Source organism: Bos javanicus, chromosome 8 (assembly GCF_032452875.1).
Source record: "Bos javanicus breed banteng chromosome 8, ARS-OSU_banteng_1.0, whole genome shotgun sequence".
Classification (NCBI taxonomy): domain Eukaryota; kingdom Metazoa; phylum Chordata; class Mammalia; order Artiodactyla; family Bovidae; genus Bos; species Bos javanicus.
The window spans coordinates 30,227,142-30,241,194 of NC_083875.1; the positions used below are offsets into that span (position 1 = coordinate 30,227,142).

The 14,053-nt window shown below is 38.2% G+C and overlaps 1 long non-coding RNA gene across 1 annotated transcript; it reads right to left on the reverse strand.

Annotated features, from left to right (window-relative positions):
* Nucleotides 1-1,923: 1,923 nt before the first annotated feature.
* LOC133252585 (uncharacterized) lies at nucleotides 1,924-13,721 on the reverse strand. Its single transcript, XR_009737987.1, has 2 exons — nucleotides 13,443-13,721; nucleotides 1,924-3,177 (listed from the first exon to the last, which is right to left on the reverse strand). It is a non-coding gene; the product is annotated as an uncharacterized LOC133252585 (long non-coding RNA).
* Between the last annotated feature and the right edge of the window lie 332 nt (nucleotides 13,722-14,053).

A 14,053-nucleotide genomic window follows, 5' to 3' on the forward strand; every position in this document is an offset into this window, starting at 1 on the left:
TCAGGCTGTTTCCAATCCTTTGCTTTTGTAGAAGTGCTGCAGTTAGTGATGTCACCATTGTCATTTCACACATGCGCAGGTGCAACGCTAGTGTAATTTCCCAAAAAATGGAATGACTGGGTCAGATGCTGAAGTGTACAAAGTAATTTTGACTGCTGAGGTCAAATTTCTCTCCATAGGAATTTATATCAATTTAGACTCCACTAGAAAGGTTTGAGTTTGCCAATACATTGTGTTATAAAACTCTTAGATCTCTGGAATCTGATAAGGTAAAAAAAAATGCTATCCTACTTTAATTTTGATTTGCATTTGCATATAATGAGTAGGCTGAGCCTCTTCTTATGTGAATAAGAGACACCTGATCTTTTTGTCCTTTGAAGTATCTATTCATATCCCATTCTCATTTTACCATTGGGTTATTGGCCTTCTGCATACTCATAAAAGTTCTTTATCTGAAGATAATTTACTCCCATATTCATGATAAGAATTGAAAATATGGTTCCAAGTTCACCTTTAATGTTTCGACTTTGTTAATGGTGATTTTTGCCATGCAGAAAAAGTTTATTGTTAAGTAGTTGAATGTAGCCATCTATTGTTTTATAGGCCTTTGAATTTTGTGTAACAGTTCAAAAAGTCTTTCCCATCTCAAGATTCAAAAAAATATGTGGTTTTTTTTGAGTACCACCACGACTTCAGTTTTTGTGAAGTAAAAAATAGGAAATCAATGTTTGACTATTTGTACCTTCAAGAGATGGTCATATGGTTCAATCTAGTGTGTTCAGTTCTTTGAACCGTGTGGAATTTATTCTGGTGCAAGATGTGAGATCAAGTTCAACTTAATTTTTTTTTTTTTTTTTTGCAGATACCATGTAACTAGTTAAATCATCTTTTCCCACTGATTTTTTTAAAAATGTATTTATTTTTTTAATTATTTATTTTAATTAGAAGATAATTGTTTTACAATATTGTGTTGGTTTCTGCCATATTCCTATTGATTTTTTTTAACTCCATCTCTTGTATACTAATTTTACAATTGAAGTTATACATGTTTCTAATACTAAAACTCGCATGGAGCTGCCTGCTCAAATTGCTCTTTTAATTATGTAGATTTTATATGTTTTAATATTCCTTATTATTCTTTTTCAGAATTTTCCTGTCATGTATTTCTCCATGTGAATTTAGAATTTTCTACTCTAGTTCCTTAAAAAAAAAAACTTAATCTTGTTTGTATTTTTATTAAGATGACTTTGCATTTATAAGTTGAGAGTGAATTGCCACTTTTATGATGTTAACGTTTTTTGAACTAGCTTCTTAAGGGTTTCCAGTCTCTTAGTTCTGTAATCCAGGCCATCTGCACTCTGCCACCTGACTAATCTGCCTCAAGCACCATCTTCATTAAATCCCATCCCTGAGTTTCTCTAATCCAGCCCTTTTCTTGTTTTCATGCATTTTCCCTTCAGAAATCTGCCATGTCCTCTTCTCACCCCTTCACTAACTAAAAGCCCTGATAAATCCACTTGTTCATCCAGTTCACATCTTCAAGTGAAACCTTTCTTGGCTACTGGTGACACCCCACTGTCCCCTCACCAGTTGGCACTCAATTATGCATGACTCTTTTTACACACATATATTTAACCCAAGTGGCTTAGGTTTCAAAGGCAGATAATTAAACACTGAATTACATTTACATTAAAGCTAAACCTCTGTGGTTGAAATAATATGTACACCCAGATTTTTATTACTTTAGACCTGCATATGCTTGAACTTCTTGTGTGTCTAGATCATATAATCTCTACCAATTCACTCAATCTGTCAACAAATATGTTCTGCATGCCCACCATGTGCCAGACATTCTGATAGTCCTGGATATTTGTATCACATTAAGCAAGTAAAGCAGCAATAACAGATACCCCCTGATCATGGTGGTTTATAATGAAAAAAGTTTATTTTTTTGCGTTTGTTACAGGTTCTTCCCCACTCAGCTGTGATTCTACTCCAAATTTTTATTTTAGGACTCAGGTTAAAGGAGCTGTCCTATTTGGGCTACATTGGTCTTGTGGTGGGCTTCCCTGATAGCTCAGTTTGTAAAGAATCCACCTGCAATGCAGGAGACCTTGGTTCTATTCCTGGGTCAGGAAGACACCCTGGAGAAGGGATAGGCTACCCACTCCAGTATTCTTGGGCTTCCCTTGTGGCTCAGCTGGTAAATAATCTGCCCACAATGCTGGAGACCTGGGTTCAATTCCTGGGTTGGTAAGATCCCATGGAGAAGGGAAAGGCTACCCACTCCAGTATTCTGGCCTAGAGAATGGCAAAGGGAAAGAGCGATGATGAAACTGTGAAAACTCTTAAAGCCTCTCCTTAGAAGTGGCACGTGTCAATTCTACTCATATTTTATTGGCCAAAACATGACATGTAACTAAGATTGAGATCAACAGGACTGGAAATAGACTATTCTGGGAGGAAGGTGCTCTTTAGTGAAAGACATTTAACATTCTTAATGGGTAGTAAAATGTACTGCACTTCACTAAAAATAGTGAAAGAGATAGGAATAGTACTAATCTCAGAGAGCTTATAAAGCTTATTTCTTACAGCAAGAAATTTGGACTTTAACCAAATAGTAATATCATTGTGACAAATGCTCCAAAAGAGGAGAGGATATCAAAATGCATTAGCCAACATAGTCTGGGTGGTTTAAAAGACCCCCTTCCTACTATCACCAAGGGATATTTCAGAGTTAATATAAGTTAATAGGCAGGAGAAAAGGTTGCCTCCTGGTCAAACGCTTCGAATAACTTAAAGTCATTCAAGACTCTTGAACATACTAATTTGACCAGTTCAGTTCAGTCGCTCAGTCATGTCTGACTCTTTGCGACCCCATGAATCGCAGAACGCCAGGCCTCCCTGTCCATCACCAACTCCCGGAGTTCACTCAAACTCATGTCCATTGAGTCGGTGATGCCATCCAGCCATCTCATCCTCTGTCGTCCCTTTCTCCTCCTGCCCCCAATCCCTCCCAGCATCAGAGTCTTTTCCAGTGAGTCAACTCTTCTCATGAGGTGGCCAAAGTACTGGAGTTTCAGCTTTAGCATCATTCCTTCCAACGAAAGCCCAGGGCTGATCTCCTTCAGAATGGACTGGTTGGATCTCCTTGCAGTCCAGGGGACTCTCAAGAGTCTTCTCCAACACCACAGTTCAAAACCAAGATAAACAAAATTCACATATTAATACTTGTACTTTGCAGAGATTTTCCATATCTAAATTCAATAAGATAATCTTCTCAAAGTCTCAGTATTCTGCAATTCCTTATTAAAATGTTTTCCCCATGTGACAAGTCAGATATAACTTTATTATTACATTATGTTGACATTTTCATTGGTTTTGAGGGACCCTCAGTGACAGCTTGTAATTAGACTGAGATGTACTATTCCACACGTGGCTACCTGTATATTTACACAATATGTGCAATATATGTTGTACTTTCTTCAGTCTAAAAATGTAACGCCATTCACAAAAAAACTTAGTAATTATAGAGCAAGGGAATGGTTTAATCATTTTGAATGGGAATATACCCTATCTCTAACATGTAATTATTCAAACATTTCCGCTTTCAGAAGATGATATTACTCTCAATTATTTACTGAGAAATAAATGAGTAAACTAATAAAGACGCTGGAGTCTAAGTCTTGCTTTCCTAATGGATGCCTAAGAAGAGAGCCTTTGTAATTCCGTCTCCATACCATATGTCTCTGTTGACATTAAAGTGCTTAGTTCCAAATGAGTTGGCTTCATTCAAGCATCTTAATTCAAGAGTGGATGATTAGATCTTAAGCTAAAAACCTATTAGGATGTAAGCACTTGTGTTTTTGAAAGGTATTAAGGGAACATCATAGTATGGTTGGAGATAAATCCTCCCTATCTAGTAGTGGTGGGCAGGAACCTCATTTGATCTTCAAACATAACTGATTAGCTTCATGTCAAAGTTAAGCACAGAACAAGAAATCTGCCAAGTGTTCGCTATATATTACACAGCCTGGATGGTGTCTGCTTTTATCCCCTGCTAAGAGTAGCTTCAGAGATATTGTCTCTGAGCAGAGGTAGTCAGAGAGGACCAAGTAGCTTTTCATGCAAAAAACACCCTGAACAAGATCTGGAGGTCAGAGCGGGAACCCACTTTAATGAGACTTCTAAAGTCATTGCCACACTGTAGTGGGGTTCTGCACCCATGAGGTTTCCTAACAAGCGCCATGGTACAGAGCAGTCAGTGTGAGTAGAAAAGGACAAATCAAATGGCAAACACTTTCAATCCCTTTGAGAAAGCACATACAGATCTAAAGAAAACCCAGTGCTCTGATTGTTCCTGCTCTTATTTAACCACACGTATGGTCCAAGTGGGATTCTCCCCCTCTTCCTATTAATTTGTTTTAGTGCTGATGTAATCCTGTCATCAGCAGGGCACAGTGATCTTTGTATTGGGAAAGGCAAAATCATTTGATAACCATCTGCCTCATGTTTTGGCAGAAATTTGTTTAGCTTATAGAGCTACTACCAAGTTAGGACTCCTCATCAGGAATAGACATTTCAAAAAGAGAATAGGGCAGAATAGACTGTAAAGACACAGGACTGAGAGTTCCTTATTAGGTCCTGCAGGTGACCTATAGGGCTTCCCTGGTGGCTCAGCAGTGAAGAATCTGCCTGCAATGCAGGAGACCTGAGTTCTATCCCTGGGTCAGGAAGATACCCCTGGAGAAGGAAATGGCAACCCACTCCAGTATTCTTGCCTGGGAAATCTCATGGACAGAGGATCCTGGCAGGCTACAGTCCACGGGGTCGTAAGAGTTGAACACGACTGAGCAACTAACCTACCACCACCAGGGGACCTGTAAGGCTCCTAACTTTATCACTCCAGGAGAAAGGCGAGATGAATTTATCATCATCTACTGAAGTGACTTAGCAGCAGCAGCAACTTACTTTAACATCATCTAATTTCCTCCTTCCTTCTTTTCCTTCCTCTCTCCTTCCTTTCCTCCTAGCCTTCTCTTTTTCTTTCTTTTTGTAATTTTTTAATGTAAAAATACTATAGAGGCAACAAACGAGTAAAAGTGAGCTTTGATTAAAATTGCTTGGGGAACTTTAGGAGCTCGTGTCTTTAACTACTTAAACCCTCAGTTTTCCCTTCTTGGTTCACATCAGCTGTTGACAGATCTTTTATTGCTCATTAGAAGCACAGATAACCATGAAGGAATAAGAAAGAAATGCTTTCTAAGAACAGTAATGTAAATTGCTACAGAAAAAATGTCAGATTTATATGTCCAAGTACTAATTGACTTAAACATGAAAAATTGGAGCAGACCTCCCAGATTAATTTGTATTGATAATACCTCTTAACTGCATCCTCTCCCATCCTCAAGGAGCTTTGAGTCCCATAAAGATATTATCTGGCCCAGACATGCAAATTAAAATAGGAACATAAGTTCAGAACTTGAAAGAAATAAGGCCATGCCTGAAAAAACTATGCTTCGTGAAAATTCAAATTAAAACACTGAGAACTGAAACTATGGTGGGACTGAGGGTGGGCAATAGAAGATGCCTTATAAGAAAAATATCCCCACTAGGATGAGTTTTCATGCTCAAACTTAAATGGAAGATGAAAGAAATCTTGAGTCACTAGAAGTTAATTAAATTATACCAACAAATTCTAAAATATTAAAGTTATAAGGCAATTGGGTGTTTGGACATTAACAAACTTACTTTAGACCTGAAATCCTGAAATGGTATTGTAGTTTTGGGGTTTCTTTTTTCTTTTTTTTCTTTTTGATAGAGAGTTAGATAGATAGATGAAAAGAAAGTGAAAGGGTTAGTTGCTCAGTCATGTCCGACTCTTTGCGATCCCATAGATGGTAGCCCACCAGGCTCCTCTGTCCATGGAATTCTCCAGGCAAGAATACAGGGGTGAGTCGCCATTTCCTTCTCCAGGAGAGTATTGTGGTTTTTTTTTTTTTTTTTAAATATTTATCTTTCAGAGATACATACTAGAGAAATCCTAATATTTTATAGGTACATAGTAAAATATTCATAAAAATATGTTTCAGCTTTGATTTACTTCACAGTAATATAGAGAGGAGAAGTGTATGGGAATATAAATAAAACATGATTGGCCAAGGGTTGATCAACATTGAAGCTGGATGATAAACACATTAAATGTTTAGGATACTATTCTGCTATTTTATCTTAAAAATGTTTCATAATAACATTTTAAAAGAAAGAATGTTATAAAGTGTATCAGGTACACAAAGATGTAATAAAGTATAATCTGGTAAACACTGTCCAGCTGAAGAATTAAAACATAGAAAAGTAGTTGAAAAAATTATAAATCAACTCTTTTACTTCAATTATCTGGATGTATTTGTGGTGTCTCATTGGAAGGGTATTAGCTAGTGTTGACTCATTAGAAATTGGTTAGACTTCAGATGATTACTCCAGCTAGATAGAGTAGATCTGATTGGCCTTAAGGCAATGCGGTACCTGCCCTGGAGCTAACTCAGGCCTGAGAATCCAAAACCCCTGGATCAAAATCCCTGCTCTAACTATAGTTGTGTGAACTTCCGTCAGGTTCCAAACTTTCTGACTCCCATTTCCTCATATATAAAAATTATGTTTAGTAATACTAACCTTGAAGGATTACAGTCAATGTCTATGAGTCACATAGTTGGCACTGGCCAAATAGTAGCTATTATATTTGATGTTTTGAAAGAAGACATTTGGACATTTCTCAACTGAAATATATGAGCATCCCTGAATAAGCAGTAAATAAATAATTTATGCCTAGCTGATAAAAAAAAGTCCAGTTTGCTACTAATCAAAGGAAAAGAGATTATCACTTTGAAAAAGTTTTAGTAGCACCCAGGAGCAGGGAGGCCAAAGTTAGGTTATTTATGAGTCTGGGGACTCTGAGTTAAGGTAGATTTTTCAATGCAGTATAAGGGAGCACTTAATATGAATTGGGCAACATTTATTATGTTATGCTTCAATATGGGTATACACAGATTTGGGAAGATTTCAAAAGGAGTCTTAAGGAGTAAATCATCTTTTGAAGATATTTATTGCCTGAGATAGAGAGGAAAATGGCAACCCACTCCAGTATTCTTGCCTGGGAAATCCCATCCGTGGCAGGCTGCAGACCATGGGGTTGCAAAGTGTCAGACATGACTGACAGCAACAAATTGCCCTGAGAAAGGGGTGATGAATGGAGAAAGAATAAATGGATTTGAGGGAAGTTCTTGAAGTGAACAACAACATTACCTGCTACTTCAGCTTTCTGGGCCAGAGTTTCCTAAAAAAGTAAAGTTAGATTAAGGCTGTCCAATAGTAACTTGTGTTAATGTAAACGGTAGACTGAATAGGTATAGGTGATCTTTGCTCTTGGTTATGTATATAGAGGCTCTAAGAAATATTTTTTGTCATTTGCAGTTTTATTTTTGGGGCCCTAACAGATGCAGGGATTATATGATGTAATAATGCATTAAAAAAATAATAACTTCCTTTATGCTCATACTTGCAACTCATACATTTTCTATTGCTTTTTGTCCCTCGTTTGAATGTTTCTGATTGTCCTTAAAATACTCTTGTAGCTTAATGCCAGTGGTCCTTAACCCTGCCTGCACATTAGGATCATCTGGGGATATTTTGAAAGTCCCAAAGCCCAGGTCCATCTCAGGCCAATTAAATCAGAATATCTGGAGTGCAGTCTGGGCATTAGTAAACCTAAACTCCCCCAGTGATTCCAATGAACATCTAAGGTTGAGAAAGAATGCTTGCCACCTAGCTGGAGAAATAAAACCTTGGCCGGGGAATTATAAGACTCTTACTAGACTCTGACACTGACTACAGACCAATGAAGGTTGGAGCATCACTCTGATGCCCTTGGTTGTGGTGGTGGTTTAGTCACTAAGTTGTGTCTGACTCTTGTGAGCCCATGGACTGTAGCCTGCCAGGCTCCTCTGTCCATGGGATTCTCCAGGCAAGAATACTGGAGTGGGTTGTCATTTCCTTCTCCAGGGGATCTTCCCAACCCAGGAATCAAATCCAGGTCCCTTGCATTGCAGGCAGAGTCTGAGCTTTCTTTCACTTTCTCTATCTTTGACTTTCACTTCACTTTCTTTGACTTTGACTTTCACTTTCTGAGCTACAAGGGAATCCCTCTCATGTTCTTAGACTTTAGTATAAATATTAATAATGACAGAGGTGCTGTGGACATACATTCTGCCTTTTAAAATATGACTTCAAATTGCATCAAATTTCTCAGGGACTTAAAGTTCATGGCAATCTTCCTCTTTGAGTATCCATTCCACCAACTTCCTTTTCTTTACTGTGTTATCATAGTGGCCTTCCTATATTCTATTCTGCTGCTGCTGCTGCTGCTGCTGCTGCTAAGTCGCTTCAGTCATGTCCGAATCTGTGCAACCCCATAGACAGCAGCCCACCAGGCTCCCCTGTCCCTGGGATTCTCCAGGCAAGAACACTGGAGTGGGTTGCCATTGCCTTCTCTGATATTCTACTCTAGTATTAACCCAAACAGGGAATCACTCCATTTCTTTGATTTGCACCTGTACCCCACCATCCCAGCACCTCCCCACTCCACATACATGCTCATATAAAACTCCTGTAAGTATAGCTGACATCCCTGGAAACTGGAAAGACAGAAGAGGTTTTTCATTGCAGAAACATGAAAAGCTTAATATGGAATATCAGATATGGATGGTCTGAGAAGTCATTTTGCACTTTGCATCCAGTACGGTTACCACCCCACCTACCTTTTTTCTCCCACTCTCCTTATTCTTTGCTCTTCTCTCAAGGCAAAATAAAAATCCTTACCATTGTCTTATGCAGAGCATTCTAGTTATTTCTAGCCTAGTCCCCATTCTCAGCTTTGGAATTCCCTTTGTATATCCAAGGACTCCTTACTGTCTTCTGATAAACAAGGAAACATCTTTTCCAGGCAGTACCTCCCCCCACCCCCATCCAAAATCCTTTAAGGAAAACAAAGTGCTAGGGAAATCTTACTATCACTCTCAGTGGAATTACGATAGTCCCTTCCCAACTCCTTAAACCACAAGGGCTTCCCTTGTAGCTCAGCTGGTAAAGAATCTGCCTGTAATGCAGGAAACCTGGGTTCAATCCCTGGATTGGAAAGATACCCGGGAGAAGGGAAAGGCTACCCACTCCAGTATTCTTGCCTGGAGAATCCCCATGGACCGAGGAGCCTAGTGAGAAGTAGTATTCCGGCCTGGAGAATTCCATGGACTGTATATAGTCCATGGGGTCGCAGAGTCAGACATGACTGAGCGACTTTCACTTTCCCAACTCCTTAGAATACATAAACAGTTAAATTAGTTTAGGTTTTAAATTTAAAAAAAAATTGCCACAATAATTTAGCTCCTTAATTCAGCCAGTATTTTTCCCTACCATAGTAGGTACTAAGAGATATGTAAATGGATGACAAATTTTCCTGGAAGAATTAGTTTAGTTGAGGATGAAAGACGGAATTGTAAGACATCGCTAAAGTATATGTACTGCAAGGGATTGATTATAAGTCTCATGAACTTAGCTTCTAAGACATTATTTCAGTTCATTGGCCTTTACATTTCCATATACTCAAATACTATATGTTTGCAAAGAACTAGGTTTTTTTCTCAATCCCATTTACATGATCAAACCACAAGTTGTGTACTTATTTGACTTTTGGTTAAGTTTGCTCTGACTTTACTGGTCAGAAACACAGATCAGTACAGCTTAAGAATGAATGGAGAACTTCCATTTCCAAAGTAGGTACCTAAATCGTTTCTTCTGTATATAATCAAAATTCTTGTCTAAAATATATTACCATCTTAAATCTATCAACAAACTTTCAGAAAGGAACGAACTCAGCCCAGTAACTGAGAGAAAAAGACTGACATCTGGAATTTTATGCCTAGTAAAAATATACTTCCGAAATGAAGATTAAATCAAGACATTTTTCAGGCACACAGAACAGCAGACTCTCCAATGGCAATACTAAAAGATATTCTTGGAGCATTGAGAAAATGCTCTCAAATAAAACAGAGGATGAGATGGTTGGATGGCATCATCGACTCAATGGACATGAGTTTGACTAAACTCCAGGAGTTGGCAATGGACAGGGAGGCCTGGCGTGCTGCAGTCCATAGGGTCGCAAAGAGTCGGACATGACTGAACAACTGAACTGAACTGAAAACATCTGAGATGCAAGAAGGAAGGAAGAATACAGAAAGTGGTAAATATGTAAGGAAATAGAAATAAGTATCGGCTGCTAAAACAGTGAATAATGTCAAGCCAATCTCACTCAAGAACATAGCATAAATCCTATAGAAAACCTTGGAAAACCAAACCAGTAGTGCCTTCAAAGTAAAACACATAAGGACCAAGTTGGGTTTATTTCAGGAAAGCAAGTTTGGTTTCACATTTGAAAAATTAGCATACAAACTGACTGACTAAAAGAAAGGGTGTATGATCATCTCAGTAGATACCAAAATGTATTTGCTAAAATCGAATATTCATTTCATGATCTAAATTCTACAAAAAAAAAAAAATTTCTTAGGCAAACTAGCAATAGAAGTTAACTTCTTTAACCTGGTAAAAGATATCTACAAAAACTAACAATAAATATCTTATTTAGTAATATATGTTAAAGTTTTCTTTAAGATCACGGAAAAGCCAAGAATGTCTGTTATCACCCCTTTTATTCAAACTTGTACTGTATACATAGGCTAACACAATAAGACAAGGAAAAGAAATAGAAATTATCAAAATGATCATAATTTGCAACTGATACATATGCTTATGGACATATAAACTCACCCCTAAATGTACAGATTAATTATTAGAATTAATGAGATGTTTGGCAAGGTTGCTAGACAAAAATCAATATAGAAAATCTACATTCCTAAATACCAGCCAAAAATTGTGAGTACAAAAGAGCACTATATACACACTACTGCAAACGAATAGTCTGCAGCTACACACGGCCGCGAGGCTGAAGCTCACAAATGCAACAGTGAGTACAGGCAACAAGCTGCACAGGAATGCATGCTGTACTGTCCCATTTATAGAAAGTTCAAAGCCAGGAAGAGTTAAACAGCTTATGGCTGAGGAATACACACATAGGTGGTAACACAATAAAGAAAAACAAGGAAAAGGTTATCACAAAAATGAGGGTATTGATTATCCCCGCGAGGAGGCAGAGGATGTACAATAAGGACTTAGGTGGTCCCAGCAGTGTTATTTTTTTGAGTTGGTTGACCTTATTTCTAGTTTTTCATTAGTAAAAATGTTCATAGGAAATATTTCATTTTTTTTAGAAGTCAAAGAGGGAATGGGGATAAGGAGGAAACATCAATGTCAAATGTCTGTATAAGGACATGGTGGCTGTTTCATCTACATTTTGTTTTTATTTTGTTTTTCTGGTTACATTTCTGAGTTTTCCAGCACTTGATCATGAAAACAAATCTTGCTGTCTGGCATGAAGTTGGTAATATCTTCAGAAATAATCTACTCTTATTTGGCCAGAGCTTTAGCAATTACCATTATGATGTTTACATCCAAATCTTTTGTTTTCATTGCTTCCTGTAACATGTGTTGTAGGGCTTCCCTGGTGGCTCAATGGTAAAGAACCCACCTGCCAATGCAGGAAAGGTGGGTTCGATCCCTGAAACAGGAAAATACCCTGGGGAAAGAAATGGTGACCCACTCTAGTAGTCTTGCCTTGGAAGTTCTATGGACAGAAGAGCCTGGTAGGCTACAGTCCAGGGGGTTGCAAAGAGTCAGACATGACTTAGTGACTAAACAACAACCACCCATGTGTCAGTTCCTTTGGGACATTGCCTTCTAGTATTGCTACTTAAATGATCTACTGTCGCTTAAAATTACAGGTCTGGTTTGAGAACTTGTGTTGAGTTTGTGAACATTCTTAGTATAGTCTCTCTAGGTGAATTCATTCATTGCCTTGGTTTTTATACCACTTATATACACCCAATGTCTCTCATACATCTTATTTCAACCTGAAGTCTCTTTTCTGAGTTCTAGGCTCATGTATTCAGTTGACTACTTGATATCTCAATCTGGCTGTTTCACTGATATCACAAGCCAGCATATTGAATATGCAAATTTTCATAACTAGAGGCGTGAAAATCATAAGCAAGGCTTGGAAAGTGGCAAATAGTTTTGTTTTGCTGGTCTTAGTGTGGGGAATTGGATGGGGATATAGAAAATGTAACTAGTTCAGGAAAGGATTTTGGAAATAGGAGTCCAAAGTAAGAAAATATAAACACATATTCAACACTGGCAAACAACTAATGACTTTCACTTTTTTATCCCACCTGGCTAACAAAAATTCAAAAAATAATGATGAAAACAATATTCATGGCATTCTATATAAATGCAATAAATTTCATATTTAAAAGTATATTATGGGGTTGGGGAGGAATGGGGGGGGAAGAATGGATTGGGAATTTGGGATTAGAGATGCAAACTATTATATATGTAATGGATAAACAACAAAGTCCTATTGTATAGTCCTATTGAATATTGTATATTCAATATCTTATGGTCAATCATAATGGAAAAGAATACGAAAAAAAGTATGTATATATGTATAACTGAATCACTTTGTTGTACAACAGAAATTAACACATTATAAGTCAACTATACTTCAATAATTTCTTTTAAAGTAAAAAAATGTAATTAGGATGATAGTTTGGGGACATATAATACTTAAGAGTTTTGCTAAAGAGTTTGGACTTTGTGGATAATGGGGAGTCACAGAGGGATTTTTATTTTCTGTCAGTTCATGCAATAAATAGTAATTGATGACCTGGTAAGCACTAGACACCATGCTTGGCACTGAGAGTTACAGTGCCAACTGTGTAACCCAGAGTCATCCAAGATTCTTGAGAGTGTTAGGAAGTAGAATGCATTGGAATTGGTGTCAAGTTAGAACAAACGGAATGAGAAGCATGGCTAGGCAAAGGGATGAGGATGGCAGCAAGTTGTCTTCTGGCTTGGGATATTGAGGGAACGGAGTGCTTTTACCTGTGAAAGGTGATATAGCGAAAGAGGAAAGGTGGGTGGCTGGGGACACCTGTCTTGGACCCTGAACCTGAGATGACTCTGGGACTTCTGGTAAGGAGGTTGAATAGCTAATTACACACGTGGGATTGTGTCGTAGGAAAGAAACTGAAGATGGAGGTATTGGTTTGGGATTCTATCTATAGGAAGTAAGCTGAGCATGATGGGTGGAAGTGGGTGGTGTGAGATTGCCAAGGAGGAGCAAGAAAGTGATAACTCACATCACATGCAAGAAAAAATGCGGCACTGGCAAGCCAGTTAATCCCAGTGTTGCCGCAACTAGCTATGTAGCCTTGACTTACCTTCCCCAGTTTCTGTGACTCTGCCTCCTACTGTCTCGTTACCTCTTCTGGGATGGAGAGAGCCCAAACTACATGTAAACAGAAGAGTCACAGGATAGTCGAGTTGGTTTAAAGCCTTCTGAAAACTTTGCCTGCCACCCCACCCGGAATTGGTTGAATCACAAACACTCCCTCCCTGTAAGCACAGGGGGCCGCGCTCCCTGGCAGGTTGCAAACACTGTACTGGATAAAAGTTACATGTTTGTTGTTAGGACCATTATTAATACCATTATTACAAATAAAAATAACAGCCCTTGGTTTTGGGGGGTTGAGTTATATCCTGCTCCAGTAGATATGTTGGAGTCATAATTCCTAAAGTACTTCATGATGGGACCTTATTTGAAGATTGGGTCTTTATTGAAAAATCAAGTTAACATGAAGTCACTAGGATAGATCCTAATTCAATATTACTTGCCGCATTTGAAAAGAAAGAAATTCGGACATAGAGACAGATATGCACTCATGGAAAATGGAGTTGAAGGGAGCAATTAGGGTGATATGTCTGCAAGCCAAGGAAAGCCAAGGCTTGCCAGCAAATACCAGCAGCTAGACGAAAGGCATGGGACAGGCTC